This window comes from Heloderma suspectum, chromosome 4, assembly GCF_057233095.1.
Source record: "Heloderma suspectum isolate Gila_16-S chromosome 4, 16-S_ref, whole genome shotgun sequence".
In the NCBI taxonomy this organism is placed as follows: domain Eukaryota; kingdom Metazoa; phylum Chordata; class Lepidosauria; order Squamata; family Helodermatidae; genus Heloderma; species Heloderma suspectum.
The window spans coordinates 82,231,598-82,252,965 of record NC_139461.1 but is presented as its reverse complement, the minus strand read 5'-3'; the positions used below and the strand labels follow the sequence as shown (position 1 = coordinate 82,252,965).

The window sequence follows — 21,368 nt, the reverse complement described above, 5'->3', positions numbered from 1 at the left end:
ACTGCAGGTGCTTGTCACTGAAAGGAACTTGTGTGCTTAAGGGGCAGCTTCTATGATACATGAGCAGTAAAAATATTTGTCATAAACTCATGAGCCTTGTGATTGAATCATGAATATTGGCAATGATGAAAGTCCTAACAGGTTTGTGATTCAGCTTATTTTCACAGTGAACAGATGGTAGCTGCAGGTTTTTAATAACAGATTTTGTACTGTGAATCTTTAGTGAAGCAATTCAGGTTTTGTATGAACAAAGTACCATATCAATTTATTGCATTCTGTTCATGAAGATGGAGTAAAATACATTCCAGTTTTTGTAGCATGTTCCCATGCTTAGAAAATCATGGAGTGGTAAATGGGAATACTGTTGGAAATCAATATTTGATGTTATTTCATCTTAATTCCAAGTGACAAGCTGAGCCAGGAGGTTTCTTATTGCAACCTTCTACTTTACTTCCATGAGGAATAACTTTTGATCCATTCTGACCATTTTGTTTTAACTGTTCAGGGAAAAGCACCAAAATCTATGTTTCGGATGCACTTTATGATCAGCCATTTACAAGGGGTGGGGGATAAGACAATAGGAATGATGACTACTCATTTTCCTTGGAAATTACATGCTGCCTGTAAAAGATTTTTAAAGGAAATTCTAATGTATATATTTGTGTCTACTGTGGCAGCAAATTTGGCCATGAAGAACTTATAATAGGGAGTTCTCATAATTTTATAAGATTTTATGATATTTTTAAAAGTAAAAAGAAAGATCAATTATTTTGTTTTGTTTTAGAAGTTCCATTAAGAATGAGAGGGCTGCATGTGACTTGCATACCTCCATGACATATATTAACTGATTTTGTATATCATTATATGATGCTGGAAGATGCCAAATGCTTATTCTACAACACTCCTACCTTGGCTAGAGAATGGCAGCCAAATATTATGTATATTTATATGAACATTCAGAAAAGAGAGCCAACATGTGAGGGAGGCTGAGCACAAGTACTCTAGCTCCGCCCCCTCCAGCCCTCTTCCCGTCACCATCTTTGTGTTGAAAGTGAACTGCTGAAATACAGAGCTTCTTCTATCCTTGGAGGCCCCCTGTGTGATTGTGTGATATAGAATCCTGAAAAATCCTTGGGTGTTGCTATAAGGTGTTATCTGAACACCTGAATAAGGCTAGAGAGAGCTCTGAATCCTCCAGACATGGCCCTCTCTAGGTATAAGGGGATCAAGGGCAAGGTGCTCTCTGATCCCCCCTCGCCCACATCAGGGGTGCCTTTCTCACAATGTCCCTGGCATAGCATGTGGGGAAAATGGAGGCCCTTGGGTCACTCTTTCAATTTCCTACAATCCCACAGAGCATTGCTATGCTAGGGGCATTCTGGGAAATTTGGTGATTTGCAGGCCCAGCTACTTGGTGTAGAGGACCCAGGGCAGGCATTAACATTGGTGGACCGTCCTGGCATTCTGGGACCCAGGCAACTGCCTGAGGGTGTTGGGTCTGTCTCCAAATTCTTTTCCCACTCAAAGACTGTCTCCCCTCCCATCTTAAGACTCCATGTTACTTTTTTTTTTTACCAGCTGTCCATACTTCTTATCCCCTTCTTTCTTAATTCTGTCCCTACTCATCCCTTCTTTCCATGATACTCTGTCTCTACCCTCTGTTATTTCACCAATACTCTGCTACTCAGCCTATTGACCCTATCCTTGTTTCTTCAGCTATCGTGTTGGAGCATCCTTTGTCCCATACTTCCTTGACCTTGTTTTCTCTCACCTTTCTAGATTTTAGCCCCATTCTCCTCATCTTACCAATAGCACCTGGTCTTTCCTGCCTATAGGCCTTGGGAGAGATTTTTCTTCCAGCCAAACTGACTTTTGCTTCCCTCGCACAAACTCCATTCTGTTACTATTCTGTTGCTAATGCCTACCAGACAGCAGCTAGAATATATACTATAGAGTATATACTATATAGTATATTCCTATATACCATATAGAATATTGTTACTCTTGAATGTAAAGACTTTGAAAGGATATGTTTTCACATCTGGACATGAAACCTTGAGATCTAAAATACAGTGATTTTATGCTTGTTACTTGCTCCTTGTCCCATAGCCTTGATCATCTGCTCTCATATTTTCAAAAATTAGAACACTTTATAGGTTGGGGTTCCCTTTCACTCCAGTGTCAGGAGATTTTCTGTGCTTGAGAATGTGTTCTTTTCCTGACATTGAACCTAATAAATCAGCCTCTCATAGAAAAGTAGAAATTGGACTATGTCACAAATAGAATTTTGAACCTCCAGGACTGTAGTAATTACTTAGCAACTGTGGTTTGGAGTACAGCCAACCAATTGCAGTAAGTTTAAAATTTGAACGATTCCTTACATGTGAAAAGCATTACATTTCCCTGCCCCCCTATATATATTGATCCAAATCAAGCTACTTATATTCGAACCCACTTTGTGCTTTTGATAGAAGCAGACACTATGCTCTTTCTGCCAATGAAGAAGTAATCATGTGATTCATTATTTAAGGGAGGCCAGTGCCCATTACATAATACTTATCTGAAAAGCATTTCAAATTTTATTCAGACTAGCAGCAGATTTTAAACCACTCAGGCTCTTTGCATTTAATGCCATTGTATTAAATCAGAAATTGCATTTTCTCCCCTGTCTATAAGGCAAAAGCAGCATGGCAGCCAAATGACCTCAAATTATTTTTAAATTATCTTCAGATATGAGGGCAATTTATTTTGACTTCTTATGCCAACACAAGATAGGTCACTTCCACAGAAGTACAGCTTTTGAGATGATATCTACTTTCATACAAGCATGTCATGCAACTCAAAAGGAGGAAAGGATTTATTATTTCAAAATGTCATGTGAAAATTGTTTCAGCAACCAAGTGTAATTAAATTCAGAGCTGTTTCATGCATTTTTTAAAACCGAATCTGCACTTCGTTTTACTTAAAGTGTTGCTTCCTCCAAGAAAACTGTATTTTATTTTCAGGCTTTGTTTTGTAAAATAGGGGAATTCTACTAATATTGAAATGCTGATCGCTTTAAAATATGAAGAGTGGGTACTCTGATAGCTTAATTTTTATAAGGAGACATATATCATAACAAAGTATGTTCTATGTTGTAATGTGTATATTGTTATAATGTGTATAGTACACTGTATACCTAAAAGTGCTTATCTTTGGCTGGATCAAGCCAACCAAATGTTATTTATAAGTCAGATTGACCAGTTTTGCGCTTCTCTCATTTGAAGCCCAGCTGATTTCAGTTAGAGATATGGGAGAGATAAGCATGTCTTTAACTCGCCTGTTGAAATCAAATCAGACTTAAAAGTGCTCAAGACTACAATTCCATGGATTTTATAGATATATCTATATAGTACAGACATACAGGACTGTTTATATTGTTAGTCCTACTTAGAGTAGATCCACTGAAATCAGTGGGGTCAGATGCTCATTGAGGCTAGTGTGGAGAGGACAGGGTCACCGGAGGCAGAGCCAAGGAGGTCACCAGAAACAGAGCAGTCTTTTGAATCCCCAACAGCCAGTAACCCGTATTACAAAAAACAAATTCAGAGCTGTTTCCTGTATTTTTTTTAACCAAATCTGCACTTCGTTTTGCTTAAAGTGCTGCTTCCTCCAAGATAATTGCACATTAACTGGGGCACATTAACGTTAAGATTCTACGTGCAAATAAGGGGGAGAATTCACACAACATAGTCCATACAAAAGCATTTCTTTGGACCCACAATGTCCGGCTCCAGCAGAAGCTCCCATTCCACAGAGAATCAATTGATTTTAAGATCATGAGTGCGAAAAAATGGAAAGGGGGAATCCACACAGCCGCATATCATCATGATAAATGGTGGTGATGGTGGTGATGAAGACGATCATCATCTTCGTCAGCATCATCTCAGAGTTACACTGAAAAGCAGCCCTTGGAACACAGCAGGAAGTTCTGAGAACATCCAAAAACTAAAAAGCATCTCCCAAACCTGCATGCCTACTCAGAAGTAACAGTGGGAAGCAGCACAATACAAAAATACAGGTCATGCGTATATACTAACCAGCCTTCTTGCACAAGGTTTTTTTAAAGATGTGGCTACTTTGGCACAATAATTTTTTTATAGACACGAAGTTTGACAAACTGCAGCCACAAAGAGAGACCAAAATGATTTTTTGAAGTTAGATCACAAATTAATCACAAATCCTATTTTAAAGATAAATCAATATGGTCTAGAAAGACATACAAAAGTTCTTTTTAAGATAAGTTAGTAATGTGGCTGCCCAACAGAGAACAAAACAATGCTATAAAGCAAAGATAAATTAATGTGGCTGGCTGCCCAACACACTAAGACACATGCAAATTCTTAAAAACAACAACACACAACTCAAATACTTAAAAAATAATAATTAATGTGGCCACTGTGGGGAAAAATATCCTTAAAAAATAATTTGGCCACAGACAGATCCTTATTTTTATTTTTGCTATTTTAAAAAATTGTAAATGAATTTAGCTGGCCACAAATATTCAGCACCCCACAAATAAGAAAACTTGCCAGCATACCTGATGCACAAGATCGCTGGCTGAAGATTGTTGCAATGGCTAGGCTGGCTCTGTCCCTCTCCCCTTCCCTCCTTCTTAGAAAAATAAGCAAAGCAAGTAAAACTGGTGGACACTCGAAACTGCTGCTACAGTCTTTGAAAGGAGCTGCAACTGAGTCTGGGCTGACTGCTCTGCTGCTATTGCAGTTGCTCAAAGAAGTAGAAGGGCTCCCTCAAAGTTGCCCACCTGGGCCATGGTGGGGATGGCATCCTTCTGCCCATTGGCCTGCGGCTTGAATGACTGCATCACAGAAACAGTTTTCAGGGGAGTGTTTCCCCTAGTTATGCTTCCTGAAACAGCTCTTCAGCCGTTTCCAGGAAGGGGATGTTCTGTGCATCTGTAACTGGCGTGTATGTGCAATTGACCCTGTGAGACTGGTGGGGGTGGGGATGTGGCCAGGCAGTGTGGTACCAGCTGGTGCAAACACACCACCACCCTGAGCAAGAGAAATGACAAATGAGAAGAGTTGCTGGTTTTATTTATTACCCCTTATCACTGCAGGCGGGGGGGGGGGGGCAGAAGGGGTGCTGAACCCCCCACACTTTTAAAGGAACCACCACTGATTTAAATGAATAGGACTTAAGTTAGGATAACATTGCATACAACTCCTAGGGTTGTATCCAATTGTGGTCACTCTGCTGACAGAAGGCATCCACCAGTGGAACAGGAAGGAAGGTGATTTCTCCCCCCCTTCCTCTGCTGCTCTCTGTGCCTCTCCCCCACCAAATCTGCTAGAGGGGAAATCATCACTCTCTCTGTTCTGCACCTTCTGTCAATGGAGTGGCCACAGTTGAGTTACAACTCACACCTGGGAGTAATCACCACTGAAATCATTGGGACTTACTCCTGAGGAGATATGCATAGGACTGTGCTGTACATGGTGCCCTTTATTCCCATTCATAACCCCACTGTTGTTTCTGGATGTACAGAACTCCTGACCATATTTGTATTTAATCAAGGCTAAATGCCATCTTCTTAAGACTGTTTTCTTTCTGCCATTTAGACTCATCTTGTACAGGTGAACATTCTTCTGCTCAAAGAATAGAGAAGATTATTTAAACCAACGGGAAGAGAAGTCAGTGTATTGACCTCCACAGATTCTTACCAATGGCAGGTTTGGGGTGTTTTGATGTTAACATTTTATTGCATTCCAGCCTGTTGCAGGTTGTTCATTTAGCTGTATGATTTAAAATGAAGAACATTTGGCTAATTAGTAGGCAGCTGTTCACTTAAGTAAATGACTCATGGAGGGATATTTATGGTACGTAACTATTTTTCAAGCCTGTAGAAACTTTAAAAGAAAAATGACGAGGGGAGCAGATGTTTTGTTACAGTACCCTGAAGTATGTTACTGGAAAGTAAATGCTGAGTCCCACTTATTTTGAAGACTATCTTTTATAAACATCATAAAAAGCAGGCAGATCTTGATAATCAAAATGGTAGATTGTGGATATACTTCATCTCCTTCACAATTATCTATTTTATATAGCTCATCATCTCATAATTTTGTATAATGAAAATTTTTATTGTCTCTATGTTGATCTTCATGAAACACTGTGGTCTACTTATGGAAGTACATTTCAGGTTCAACTTCTCAATTATTTCATCTCATTTTTTTTGACGTTTTATAAAGAACTTGTTATAAATTGTCATAGTTTGTTATAAAATGTGATATAAAGAAAAATGAGAAATATATATTTAAAAATACTTCCCCTAATCCAGCTGGGTGATGCATGTGGAAGCATCCCTTGTTGCCCTGGGAATCCCACAAGGAAATGGGTGCTATCCATGGCATTGCTGGCTAAATCTAGAATCTCCTTGTCACAGGAGTAAGAAATGCAGCCCTGATCAAAGGGGGCATCACTGTTATCTCTGGCCATGTCAGTTCCTTGTTTTGTGGTACAGGCAATTGAATCTAGCCCTCTGCCCACTGTGGGTGGGGCATGGTGATGGTTTAGTTAGCACTTGTGGGAGTTGGCTGGGTCTCTATGAGTCCAAACCACTGATCTAATGATGAATCTTGTAGGTGTTATCTAAGAGAGCTAGTCCAGTGACATAGCTAAGCTAATAAGCTATGAGCCAGGGAAAAAATCCTGATCCAAATTTCAACAATGCTGTGAACGCAATAGGAGGGTTTAAGCTGATTCATACATTACCTGACTGTTGGCCTAGCTTTTCGCCATGCTGTTCTTGTTATTTATAGGAGAGCCAGCATGCAGGGTGTGTGTGTGTGTGTGTGTGTGTGTGTGTGTGTGAATGACATGGTTACTTTTCATGCAGGTATCACCAGCTTCCAGGGTTGTTATGAGAATGATAAAGGTAAAGGCTGCAAAGATCTTGCTTTCTAATGGTTCTTTGTAAATGCATGATAATACATAACAATCCTATTTGAAAATGGAGGCAGTATGAAAAGTTTCTGGATTCTTGAGCAGTGAGCTGTGTGTATTTGAAACAATGAGAAAACAAAACCAAGAGTAATGTTAGAAGCTTAATTGCTTTATTAATTGCCTCTTCCTGACTCACTTCTGAAAATCATATGTTGCAAATAGTGGCTGCTAATTTAAGATTTGTAGGGCCATTCTGCAAAGTGGCACTCCTTCCACCTGGTGCCTTCCAGAAGTGTTGCACTGTATATTGGCAAAAAATGATGAGAACAGCAGTCCAATACCTCTGGAGGAGACCAAGTTGGGGAACTCAGCTCTAGACTATTAGGGCTGTATCCAAGGGTGTTGTTCTGCTGCCTGAAACATTTCTGTCAGCAAAGCAAGGAGGAGGAGGATTTCTTCCTTCCCCATCGCCACACACTCTCAAAGTCTGCTCCAGAGGGCTGGGAAACCCTTGTGATCAGTTTTTGGGGGGCAAATTATGGTACAAGAAGCAGGACTCAGGTTGCCCTCTCAGAGAGATGGAACAGCACACTAAGCTATCTTGAACCAGAGATAAAGGACAATAACCATAGCATGAGCAAATGGCTCTAGTAGCATCTTGTAACTGATCTGGGACCGGGGCGGGGGGTAGCTTTCCCAACTGGTGGATCACTTCTTTACAAGGGTCTTCCCATAAATAATTATTGCCAGGCTGCCACTGCAAGCTAATCCTCACCTGAACACCCTGTCCAGCTGTTTGAAGAGTGTCTGAGCCCTATTGCCAGAGACCCCTGCCTTGAGCCCAGCTCTAGGAAAAAGTAAACAGGAAAGTTATTTGGATGTTCTTGCCCCAAAGTCCAGAAGACACAAAACATAACAAAACATTGTGAAGTATCCTTAGAATACAAGGGATAGCTTAGCAACTATGCAGTTCTGCATATGGAGAAGATTTTCATGAGAAATTCCCTTTGGAAGCAATGCAGCCTAATGTCCACATATTTTTTAAAAAGTTTACTGGGTGAGGGGGGAAGAACAAGGGAAGGGACTCAATCTAATGTAGGTATTTGCATGTGACTTACTTGAGTAGAGTCTTCGGTTTCAGAGCAGAGTTCCTTGTAGAGAAGATGGTCTGCTAAAGAGCATTTTTGTCCTCCCGATTAAATGGTGTTAAGAAGTCCCAGACTGAGAGTAATGTCACATATTTATGAGAATCTGAGATCAATGAAAGTCAGCCTCTTAGCAGACACTGACTATTTTTTGTCCAATGGAGCAATAAGATCTATTTCTGTGGTCAGTGATCTAGCCAGCAAATCAGAAAATTACTTAGTGGCTACACCACCTTCTAACTGATTCCAAACTTGAATCACAGGAGTGCAGGCCAGTTCCAACTGGAGAAAGCATTGTACAAGAGAGCTTAAGTTAGTGTATACGTAACGTTTGGCCTATTCAGGTCTTCTAGTAGTGTGCTGAAATGTAGAGGGCACTGGTGAGCTACATCAAAATAAAGGGGTTTGTTATACATGTGGAGGTACGTACTACCACATCATATACCACTAAATTCCATAATATCCTAACTGGAATATACCCAGTTTAGGAGACAGGCTGTGAAACCTTTCTTTCCAGCATGACTGGTTTGCTGTGGTCCCTTGTGAAAGGTCCAAGTATGATGAACACCCTTCTACCTAGGTTATAAATATAGGTATGTTACAAGCATTCAACAAGAAGTGTATGCAAAAGGAAGTAGCCCTGTTCAAATGTTTACAAGCAGGGTTGAGATTAAGAGGGCCCTGCTCACCTCAGACCTTGCAAGCACTGCCACAGTAGTTCAGGCACTGGGAACTTCCCATTTAGATTACTGCAATGTGCTCTGTGTGGGGCTGCCCTTGAGGACTACATGGAAGGTGCAACTAGTACAGAATGTGGTGGCTAGACAGCTGACAGGAACAGCTTACGGAAATCATACACCGGTTTTAAGAGAACTGCACTGGCCCTCAATGGCTTCAGAACTCAATATTAGAGGGAGTGCTGTCCCTGTATACATCTCCATGAGTACTAAGATCTGCTAAGCAGGTTCTCCTCTGGGTCCCACCACTGGGAGTTGTACATTACATGGAGACACGAAGAGAGCCTTCTTGACTGTGGCACCCTGGTTATGGAAGGACACCCTCTCAGATGCCTGGCTAGATCCAATCTAGCCATATTTCAGCACAGTGTTAAAAACTGTCTATTTACCCAAGCTTTGGGGTCTCCTTGACAGTAGGTCAGATTTGAATTGTTAATAACTTAGGTTATTAATAACTTAGGTTATTAATGCTGATTATATACAGTTGATGAGTATACTGAATTGTAGTTTTATGTTTAATTATTTTATTATTGTCTTTCACCCTGAGACCTATTGATATAGGGCAGGTTAGAAATATTTTAATTTAAAGAATAATAAATTAAAACACTGGAAGACTGAATCAGCTGTCCTGATACTTATATATGTGTGAGCTATTCTTAATACATTAACTTCATTTGCCTGGCAATGTGTAAATGTGTCCATGTGGCTTTTTAGTAAGCCATTCCCCTTTGGCCTCCTCACTGATAATTTATTGATAACATTACCCTCTCCCTTTTCAGCTTGTATATTGGTAAATAAACAGGTATTTTACAAATAGCACAGCATTAATTTCAAGTCATCCCACAGTTCAAAGATGGATTTCCACTGTAGGGGCTTATGGGGCTTGGCTTTGGAGGAGGGGGCTGCTGAATTTATTTACGGAGGGAGACTATCTCTTATACCTTTCTTCCTTTCCTATCCATGTTCACCCTGTTCTGTTGCAAGTGGCTGAGGATGAGAGGCTGGGCTCCAGCAGTAATAAACAAGGTCATGGCTTTTTAGATGTAAGCATTAGCTATATTTTTATTTAGACACATTCAGGTTAAAACATATCCAATCTGGTCATATTATCTCATATTGACCACCCTGTTTTTCACTGGAGCAGAAAAGTATATCTACCAAGTTAGCGAAATAGAGTGCTTCGTGGCAGAGATCTCAAATTGCTCTAAATTTTTAATGAAAATAGATTGGATTTTGAACTGCAGACTGTCCAAGTAGAAGCCTGAAAGTATAAGTGTTTTGTTATTATGTAACAGTTTTGTTTAAAGTAAAATTCAACTTCTGATTCATTCTGTACAGTCTACTGTGGGAGGCATGATGATCACTATTCAATAATGCAATTGACGTTATTGCTGCTATTTCTGTTGGAAACAGAATTTGTGCTTGGCCCAGCAAAGTCAGAAAGGAAAGAGATAAACACGTTTAAAAAAAAGGAAATGTTTAGAAGAATTAAACTACTATTGATTCTCAGATCATGGAAAATATGTAGACTGCGTTTTGTCACATTAATTTTGAATCCTAGCGAAACCCAAATAACTGAATATAGGATGATCTTATTAGGATTCGACTGAGACAGTAGGAAGGTAGTTAGATTACAGCAATTGTTTTTATAATTAAATATAAATGCTAATGTTCTAAAATGTTTTATTCAGTTATTAAGTGTATTAATCTCATATCAGTAAAGAGCTCTCTTTCATTTTTAGGGTTTTATTATTTAGAGGAATGATCAGAGGGAGAATACATGAAAGTATATAAGACTGTATATAATTTTATTGCTAAAAAGTCAACCATAAGAATATGCAGGGCACTCCAACAATTCTGAAAGGATTTTAAGAAACTACAGAAAATCAAATGCTTATTCACTTACAAATTATGAATGTGGTGACTGTGGTGTGCAACTTTAGTGTCAGTAGTTTATAAAGACAGCTCTGCTATCTTATTATCCTGTGGAATATAATCTGGTATACAGTTCATGGAACTTTCAGTGAACACATCGGGCTACTATAAGCCCTTGATGGTCCAAGCATGGGAAGAAGGCTTTGTCTGGCAATCCAATTGCATCAGTTGACTCCTATTCTTTGTTTTGTAAAGAAGGCATAAAACCAAATCTCTCTAGACGTCTCTGCTCTATAATGAGAACACCATTTTAGCAGGGGGTTTTATCCTATCAGATGAACACACACACACACCCCTAGCGCCTGTGCACTACTCAGGGTGGCTTCCAGTACTTTAAAATCACATATGAAGCTGCCTTATATTGAGTCAAATAATTGGTCCTTCTATCAAAGTATTGTGTATTCTGATCAGCAGCAGTGAAGAACTCGAGTAGAGGTCTTTCCCAGCCCTGCTTCACATCCTCCTCAGAGGGAATATATTTGGAGTCTGAAAGTATTGATTAAATCAGGCATTAGAGGGCAATATAGTCACACAAGTGAAAGCTGACTTTCTGAATGTTCTGCCACTGCGGCACATCATATAACGGTAGCTAGTACATTGCTACAGCACACCCACAGCCCCAAATGTAATGGCTTCTGACTAATTGCAGTAGTTTTTAATATGTTTGGCACAAACAACTGAGAAATCTCTTTTGTTGATACTCTGACAGAGCTGTTCGAAAAAAGCTTTGTTGGCTTGTAGGAGAATCTTTGGGGCTCTATGGAATGCGCCCTACATTATAATTCATGATTTCTTGCCAGACGTTTTTGATATAGTTGGAAAAAATGGTTTTAGAAACGGTGATTATTTGTAAAAACAAAATATCATTCAGAGAGCCAAATCTGCCCTGACCTCAGCCATTCGCATAGTAGGAAGCAACAAATGCTGCTTTGTGGTCTCTGTACAGCTGCACATGTGGCTTCTATGCCTGTGCAGAACAATATTTGTAATATTCTGGAATTAGGGCCTCAAATTGGTTCAAAGAGCTCTTCTTGAGGGGAATTCTATGTCTTTGGGGTGCTTCCAGGTGAGGCTTTTATCATGCTATAACCCTACCCCATTCACAGGATTTTATGGGGGTCCATACATTATAGTCTTCCACTCATAACACTCCAGAGGTTTCCCACCATGTCTTCCATCTTTTTTCTTTCTGCAGAATATCTGTTAATGAGAAAAACACAGAATAGTTGCACAATGCCTTCTAATCGGTAGTGCCAGGAGGCCTCTGTCTGAAAGCACCTTCTATGGTTACGCTTTGATGGGTGGGGCATGCACTGTCCCACTTGGTTCTTTTCAGCCACCCCCACATCAGCATTAGCATTGTGAACTTCCTCTGTGGAGTTTTTACATACCTCTTTCCTCCCTTTTTGTTTTTCTTGTTCACCAATTTATTTAATTGCTTGTGTTTTATTTTATTTGTTTGTTTGTTTGCTTGTTTATTGCATTTATATCCTGCCTTTTATCCTTTAAGGAACCCAAGGCGGTGTACATAATCCTCCTCCTCTCCATTTTATCCTCACAACAGCAACCCTGTGAAGTATGTTGGGCTGAGAGTCTGTGACTGGCCCAAAGTCACCCAGTGAGCTTCCATCGCTGAGTGGGGACTAGAACCCAGATCTCCCAGCTCCCAGTCCAACACTCTAGCCACTACACCACACTGGTTCTCTCTACATCTGTTTTCTCTTCCACCAGGCCACACACAACACCTGTGGCACCACACTCCTCATTTTAAAAGTGTCCTTGGTGTGGCAACAAATTCTCATTTCCAAACTCAATTCAAAGTGTTGGTATCGACCTTTGAAGCCCTAAATGGCTTGGGAACGCAGTATCTAGAGGAATGCCTACTTCGTATGTACCTGCTTAGACCCTTACATCATCTGAGGCCCTACTTGGTGTGTGTGTGTGTGGGGGGCACCGAAGAAAGTTAGGTGGGTGACTACAAGAGAGAGGGGGCCTTCTCAGTTGTGGCCCTTTGTTTATGGAATGCTGTCCCCAGGGAGGCTCACTTGGTGCTTAAATTGTTATCTTTCCAACACCAGGCAAAGGTCTTTCTTTTCCCACAGGCATTTTATAAACTTAGTTTTAAAATTTTATGGCTGCTTTTGTGTATCTTTATTAATCTATTCCTGTGTTCTTTGTTGTTGTTTTATTAAGATTGGTTGCTAAACTGAGTCTATGGGCTGGCTGATAAAGGTGAAGGAGGTTCTCCAAGTAACTTGCTCCCAAACCACTTAAAGCTTTAAATGTCAAAAACAGCCCTTTAAATTGGACTTGGAAATGCACCTGTAACCAGTGCAGCTAATGCAATGTAGGTGTCATATGATCTGACCGCTTCCCCCCCCCCAACAGTGCCCCGGCAGCCACATTCTGCAGCAACTGAAGTTTATGAACTACCTTCAGAGTTAGACTCATGTATAACATGAGCACAGCCTAGACATCACTAGTGCATGAATATCTGAGGCGAGATGCATTCTCTCCAGATAGGGCTGCAGCTGGCATGCCAGCCTAAGCTAGAAAAATGCACTACTAGACTTTGCAACCACCTGAGCTTCCTGAGTAAACACTGAGTCAAGGAAGACTCCAAAACTATGGATGTGGTCTTTCAGGGGGAGTGCAATCCCATCAAAGACCAGTTGTAAACCTCCATACAGAGTAGTTGGTTTCCTAACCCGCAGTACTTCAAGTCTTGGCTGAATTAAGTCTCAGCTTGTTTACCCAAATCCACCCCCCCCCCAAACCACCTCCTAACATTGGTTCAAGAGTTCTATAGCCTCCCTGGGGTGTGTAGATGGAAATGATAGGTAGAGCTGAGTACATGACTTCACTCAGCAGTTTCATGTAGATGTTTAAAAGCATGGGGGACAGGATGAAATCTTGCAGCACACCACAGACTAATGGCTATGAGGTGGGACAACATTTTCCACAGCACCACCTTCCTCTAGGAAGGAGTGGAACCACATTGCCACCATGCCTCCTAAGCCCAATCCAGATAAGTGATCCAGCAGGATACCATGGTTAATGGTCTTGAAGGTGGTGAGAGGTCCAGAAGAACCAATACCATAGCACTCCCCCTGTCCATTCCCTCATGTAAGTCATTGACCACTGTGACCAGTGCTGTTTCCATTCTATAACCAGGTCTGAAACTAGATTGGAATGGATCTAAATAGTATTATCCAACACTGCCTGGAGTTGGGAGGTTCTAGCAATTTGCCCAAGAATAGTAAATTTGACACTGGATGGTAGTTATTCAAAACCATAGGATCTAAGGTTGGTTTCTTTAATAAGGCCCCACCACTACTTACTCCAAAGCTGCAGGACCTCGCCATTCCTCAAAGAGGCATTTACCACCTCTGATACCCAGCCCAGCTCTGACCAATTTCACAACCTAAGCTGAGCAAGGATCTAAAGAGCAGGTAGTAGGCCTCAGACCTGCAAACAATTTGTCCATGTTCTCAAGTTGTACAAGCTGAAATGTACCCATAAAACAATGGCATTCAAGTTGGCATGGATATGAGTGACTTTATCTTCAAAATGTACAGCAAAATTGGTCACAGTGGGCCTTTGAAGGTTCAAGATGTACCACAGAACTTAGACCCAGGAGGCTTTTGACCACCTGAGAAACCTTCACTGGATGTTATTGAATAGATGCAGTGGTGATGGAGAAGGTTTCGCCCATTAGTCCTATGTAGCTTTTGTAGCTTTCCTATTTTGGTCATTTTTAATATATTATATTAATTAGTGTGTGTGATGTTTTAGTCTGTTTTTCCTCATTTTTCCATTGCTTTCTCTAGGTCCCCCAATATTTTTAATTACTAATTTACTGTAACAAACTGTCTATCTCTTCAGTAAAACACAGACTTTTAATTTGGTTCAGTTGATAACTGGGTGACTGAGAGATTATGGATGATGATTTATCCAAGAGATTACTTTCCATAGTGTGCGTGTAATCCTTTCGTAAGGTGGTCATCTGTGTTTTCCTGTCAAGTAGCGAGAAAAGTCCCATTATACTTCTGCACTTCATTCAAAATCTGGGGGAGGAAGGGAGTGGTAAACTTTGTCAGGGCAATGTAGCTGGGCCAGCGCAGCAAGAAGTTGCATGCGTGCTGTAGTAAGTTTCCACTTAGTAAATGATTGTCTGTATTTACTACTGGAACAGTTACATCAGTAAGAAGCAGTGCCTAGAAGAGTTGACAGTTTTTACATGGGAAGATTTAGGAAGATCTGGTTCTCATGATGAACTCAGGGCTTGGAGGTATAAGCACGCTGTCTGCAGAGTAAAAGCTTCTTTAGCCTTGTTTATCTGGAAGTATTGGAAAGCACTGGTGTGAAACAGCCATTCAAGTCTGTACCCTTCTTGACCTTTGTGCTACATAAATGGGCAAGATACATTTCACCAGTTTGTGCTGCCCAGTCTTTCCAGCAGATATTTTCCACATGTTCCTCTGTGTTAGTTTTAAACATTATCCAAAATTAGCTGTGCTGTTTACCCAAGGTAGAGGAAAATGTTCATGGGCATCCTGTTATAATATTGGAACTGCAATTAACCAGATCAGTTTGACAAATGTAAATTATTACCTTTGCACATATTGACATTATAATTCAATTTGGTGTGTACTTGACTATGATGATGCATTAATTTGCTTTCATGAAAATCGCGGAGCCTTTTGTGCTTTAGATTTAGAAACCAGAGTCAACATAATGGCTGTTCGAGCAACATTGGGGTAAAGAAGAGTGAGTTCCATTGCTGTATCTCTCTTGTGAAACGTTTACTTCAGTTTGGTTTAAAGACACACAGTGTGAGTGGGGCTTGATGAATTGTTAGTATAATTCTTATCTAGTAATATAAGAATTATTGGGCAGACCAGTGATGCTACATGTTTGTGTGAATTACCCCTGTAGCCACAGCTCAAGTTACACTTCGCATATAATGGGTAATAATAAACTTATTATCTCCCTTCTTGGTTTCTGTTAATTCAGGCTTCAGATAACTGCCAGAAGGATAAGCAGCAATAATCCCTGATGACTCATTACTGATGACTGGTTATAGCAATTCATAGTGTCAGTTTATCAAATGATGACAGCAATTGCCACATGAATAATATAACATGAATTTGTGCTTAATGTGCAAAATAAATATGATTAGAACTAATTGTTATGAGCAAGTAACAAAATGGTTGGAAAATCCAATATGCACCCAATCCTATGAATGTTTACTCAGATACAAGTCTTACAGAATCCAGTGGGACTCCCTCCTAACTATGTGTGTACAGGATTGCAGCCATGTTTGACTGCATTATCACTGATGAAAGGTATTCAGTGCTAGAGGTTTTCCAGAGCCTAATAAAACATTTTATTTATTTATTTTTTCCCTGTGGACACTTATGGCAACAGTGTCATGAGAGAAAAAGTACTTCTGAATTGTCTGTGCTGCTACTATTTCTACTAAATATTTCTACTAAACATTTATTGGATGCTAGGTAGTGCAGAGAACACAGGACTTACGTTGTGAGGTGGAAAGGACAAAAGCCAAGAGAGAGGATAGGGAATTGATAAAGTTGCAGCAAGCATGTGCTGTGGGAGATTTAATCATAGCAGACCAAACACAAGATGTAGCAGCCCAGCAATCTCAGTAGAGATTTGTTTAAAGGGAACTGGAAGTAGCAAGCTAATCTAGACACAAGGAGAAGCATGAAAGAAATGAAGAACAGTAGGAAAGACAGTAATGTACAAAGAGATCACAGTCACAAATTGCCTCAAGGCGACAAGGCCTCAAACTATTAGGTATTGTAAGAGGTCAGGTTTACTGAACATAAAATGAAACCCTCACCTGATAACTAGCAATGCAAGATTTTAAGCATATCAGTAAGTACCTGGAGTATCTCTATTTGGACACAATTAGAGAACAGATGTGAATGTTAATATTTCATCAGCATATAACCAATTCCTGACATATGTTAAACCCACACACAATTTCACACTGTGATCAGTGCTAAGTACCTTTTAATATCTAACAATTTCAGCAAATCACAGCACCTTGCAGGATATGGCTCAGACAGCAGGAAATTTCACTTTTCCAAAGCTTATGTGTCAAAATGTGAGCCCCATAATTGTTATCAAAAGCATAGCAGTTTAAAAATACAGCATGAAAATCTGAAGAACATAATTTTGAAAAAACAAGCTAAAGATGTCATTGTGACATGTGTACTTTACTACAGTCATCCCTGTCCTTTTTTCAAATGCCTCTTCAGTGCCACTTTCAAATATTACATAATCAACTTTAGCTGAACAAGAAACTGCTCTGGTATGATTTCACATCACTTAGAATAGTATGTTCTATCAGAAATATGGAATAACTATCTAATGACACCCAGACAGTCATTCCAAAGGACTAATGAAGATTTAATGCTGTCCAATTTCCTAACCATGGAGACTGGGAATGCTACATGAGCTTGGGAGTTTCTTGGCCACATTTGAATCCCTCTCCCTTTCCATTTTGGAGAGCTTTTAATAGTTTTAACTGAGATTATTGTCAACAATATTAATTACATTAACCCCTGTAGAACTGTTCCCACATTTTAATATCAATTTACACTCAATGTCATACACACTGTGCAACAATTAATCCCATCCTGTTGCTTTTATTAATCTTCCATGACTGTACCAGGCACACATAAATCGTGCATAAGTTGGTATGCAATTTGGCCCATTGTTGCAAAAATGAATAAGCCAACAAATTTAATGGGATCAGACAAACAGAGTAGGCAAACATTGGCTTTTGTCAGGAATCTTCTTGATAGTACAGCATGCTTGATTTCAATACACCAGGAATTTAGAACTTATGCACTAATTTAGATAGTCTAGAAAAAGTGAGGAAAGAACGTTTACATTCTTTCCATGCAGGGCTCATGAGTGTGGGGGCATGGCCAGGTCTGGAGAGCCCAGCTATGGGCTTGTTATGGAGGCAGAAAACTGGGATAAGGAATGTGGAGTAGGAAGATGGGGCAAAGGAGAGAGATTTTTTCCCCACTTTTCCATTCTACAGCCCTTCTTCCCACTCACTGATGCCATCATTGTGGTAAAGATTAACACCATCTCCCATGAGTGTCCAAAGGGGGATCACTTACATTGGGAACCATGTGACATTCTAAGCCAGCCCTCCCAGATGTTTTGGACTTGAACTCCCCATCAACCCCAGCAAGGATGGCATACGGTCAGGAATGCTGTGGGTTGTAGTCCAAAACACCTGGAGGGTACCAGGTTCTAAGCTGTTCGAAGCCACACACAAAAAAAAGTGGCAAAAGATAAATGGTGCTTTAAAAATAGAACACTTTTAGAGTGCTTCCAGATGGAAGGCCCCAAGCACACACCAAACTTCATAGAAGACATCACATGCCCCATTGAAGGCAATATAGATGAGACCAGACAGTCACTGCACTTTAGAGGAATTACCAAGGGGAAAATGCTATAGGACAAGAGCATTCAAACTCATGCAGTTTAAACAACTTTCACATCAACCTTGTATGAGTGACTTCTTGAGCCTTATCCTTAAATGTAGCATTCAGCTTCTTCAATAAATCAAATGCTGAACTGCATGATCAATGGAATAAAGAAGTGGAACAGAGTTTCTAACCCACTGCTGTAATTTATATTGTTCCGCTTCATACACTATGCCTCCAGAGTCATTGTCTGTGTCAACTGACAGGCCATTGAGCAGCCATGGACTCTTTGAATAGAATCTGTCAATCTCAGTTCTCCAATCTGTGACCTTATAATGACATATTATGAGGTAATTAGTGTAATTCATGAATGACCTGATCATCAAGCATGCTTTACCAGAAAATAAGTGCTCAAGGCAGCAATCGTATATACACTTACCTGGGAATGTTCCATTTAACTTTTGAATAGTTGTGCAAAGGATAGAATACTACAAGAGATATGGCATTTCATTACTATTGTGACAGATGTGTCCGTGCAAATTGGTTTCAACTGTGGTGCTGACGTTGACTACAGTTAGTAGTGAACATCATGAAATGTGTTTTACTATGTTTCTTTAAGGAGCCTCCCATTTTTTCATTCCTGATAATGGACCAGCTCCACTTAATTTTACCTCCTTGAACTGCCAACCTGTCAACACACTATAATGCACTCTTTTGTTTCTGTGGCAGAATACAGCTATGCAATAATATTATATTACCTGCAGCACTATAAACTTCATAATCCATGATTGGAAATAATGCATATAATGTCACCTAATTTTTAAAAAAAAGCATGAGGGAGAAAAACAAGCAAATATTATCATCATCATCATCATTATTTACAACATTTGTAAACCACTCCACATCTAAACAGAGTCCAAATTAATGCAAGTGTCTGAAAATTAGTGTTCCTAATTCCTGTATGAAGCCCTTACTATACGTAAAGACAAACTGAATAAAAATTCTAGGAAAAGAACAATTTATAAGAAATGTGTAGAGACATTTACCCAGGGAGGTGGTGGGCTCTTCCACACTGGAGGCATTCAAGACGAGGCTGAACAGCCATCTGTCAGGGATGCTCTGACTTGGATTCCTGCACTGAGCAGGGGGTTGGACTCGATGGCCTTGTAGGCCCCTTCCAACCCTACTAGTCTATGATTCTACATGCATGTCATTCTCTAAATCCTCCCAATGAGCAGCCTCATTTTTTATAAACCTGCGCTCCTGCTGAAGAATTGCAGGCTGCATTAGACTTTAAAGGAGGCAAGTGGAACAGCATCTTGAGGCTACAGATAAATAAAAGATTATGTTGTGTTTTTTCCCCCAAAGGAGACACACTAAGCACTTTAAAGCACAAAACAATTAAGAAACCCCAAGCTAGGAAGTGGGACATAGTTAGATTTTTGCATGGAAGAGTCTGCTCTGAGTCTTGGCATCCACATTATTTTAATTCACCTAGCTGTGAATTAAAAGTAGACCTGCCGCATCTCACACCAGGCAAAAGAGACAGGGTTTGACAGCTTCATCCTACAACCTCTAAATTTTAAAGTCTAATGTCCATTTCAAAGATCTAAACCTGGTTTGTCACCAAATGTACCCTCAATGGGAAGTGATAGCCAATGATGCACACATTTCTCAGATTGTTAAGGTGTACATTTCTTAAGTAAAAACACAATGTGTAAAGTTGCCTTAAGAGCAAGGCTACAACAGTGTTAAGCTCTTGGGACCCATTCTCTAGGACAGGGGTATGCAGTTTGTTACCTCCCAGATGTTTTGGTCTATATTGGCTATGCTGGCTAGGGCTGATGGCAATGGTTGTCATGGACAGCACCCCAAGCCATCATCCTCAGAGGATTCCCACTCCTCATCCTCAGTAGAGGCTTTGGAGTCAGTAGGAGAAGACTCAGCCACGGAAAGGCATCACGAGGCTCCCATCTCCCCAGGACCCAGTTCTCCAGAGGAAACCCAAGAAGCAGCTGCCCTGCATCCAGAGGAGTCTCCATTACCATCTTCAGATGCTGAGGACTTTGGTGATGAAGACACTAGAATGCCACAACCACTGCAAAGTTGCCATAGCCTGAGGCTGCCAAAACAAACCAGGCCCCTTTAAGGGTCAGTCTCAGTAAAGGCAGTGGCAGAATTAACCAGCCTAAAGGCTGATAACTTCCTATTTAAGCCTCAACCTTGCTCTAATCTTTGTTGGAACAACATACAGATAATCCTGTCTGGCTTCCAACCATTCAGGGCTTTCCACTGTGCTGATCTCTTTCTGCCTTGCTTCCTGAGAAACGTAACCTAATATGATACTTGCTCAAGATCTGGTCCCTAATAGAATCCCACAACCCAAGCTACATCTCAGAGCATCATCAGAACTCACAGCATGAAAAGGCACAGTTGTAGGCCACAAATTGCATACCTGTGTTCTAGGACTTAAGATGTAGCATGTTATAGGCTTAATGATCCACACCCCAGAAGCCCTTGTGCAGTGGATCTGTGGAACCTCAAAAGGGGTTTCTTTGAACCAGCAATGGAAGCTCTGAGCAATGGGCCCCTGAAGAACCTGCATACGTTTAGGATAAATAAATAAATTTTTGTTTGATTTTCATATTAGTCTAAATTGCACATCTCCTCCTCTCTTTCCTACAATGTTTAGTAAGGAAAAATAAGTGATATTTCCACACTCCTGAAAAGATGCAAACAATTAAATGGAGCGGAGGCAGAGAATGCAATGCACCACACATTTTGCCTTACTAAACATTATGGAGGATGGAGAAGGTGACACAGAACCTTTGGTTTTAGCAGTAGTGATTGTTAATGATAACGTGCAGTTCTGGCCTCAGTAAAATGTAACAACAACAACAAGGTGTGGGGGAGAAGAGAAAGAGGGGAAGGAAGGAGGGGCAAGCAAACCAAGGTACAAATCATTATGACATGCAATTAGCATTTGAAATAATATACCCTATATGTATCCATATTACAATCTCTTTCCTTCTTCCTGTAGAAACTATGGACAGCTAATGAACACAGGTCTAGCACAGCTGTGGGAGAAGTTCTACAGAGACTCATTAGCCTGATTTTGAGGCAATGTTAAA

General features: G+C 40.3%; 1 protein-coding gene across 1 annotated transcript in view; it reads left to right on the top strand.

Moving 5' to 3' along the window:
* The window catches only part of DLGAP1 (DLG associated protein 1), a 430,241-nt gene that overhangs the window by 190,365 nt on the left and 218,508 nt on the right, over nucleotides 1-21,368 (top strand). Inside the window, exon 3 of the mRNA XM_084849805.1 lies at nucleotides 5,622-5,728. The gene's annotated coding sequence lies outside the window, so the exon portion shown is untranslated. The remainder of the gene's footprint in view (nucleotides 1-5,621; nucleotides 5,729-21,368) is intronic.